Genomic DNA, 320 nt, shown 5'->3' with positions numbered 1-320 from the left:
CAGCTGGCACTCCTGCCATTTCTTTCCCAGGTGTTCCTGGCTTGTTCCCCCAGATGTTTGGAAAACATGCAGGAGGCAGTGCTAGGTGTTGTCAGGCTCCAGCCACTCTCTGTGCATGTCTTCAGCAGGTTTACAACTAACCCACCCTGGACTTCTGCCTTCCCTTCCAAAATCCCTTCAGGAATAACACAGCTTCCAAGGCTGCACAGAGTTGCTGGTAATCCTGTTAACCTTTGGGTTAATTAAACAAACTGGACTCCTTCATTAGGAGGAATGGCACTAATTGCATCTCTGAGAGAGTGAGGTTTGCATGAGCTGCT

This window comes from Acanthisitta chloris, unplaced genomic scaffold (assembly GCF_000695815.1).
Source record: "Acanthisitta chloris isolate BGI_N310 unplaced genomic scaffold, ASM69581v1 scaffold9762, whole genome shotgun sequence".
In the NCBI taxonomy this organism is placed as follows: domain Eukaryota; kingdom Metazoa; phylum Chordata; class Aves; order Passeriformes; family Acanthisittidae; genus Acanthisitta; species Acanthisitta chloris.
This window is presented reverse-complemented; position numbering follows the sequence as displayed.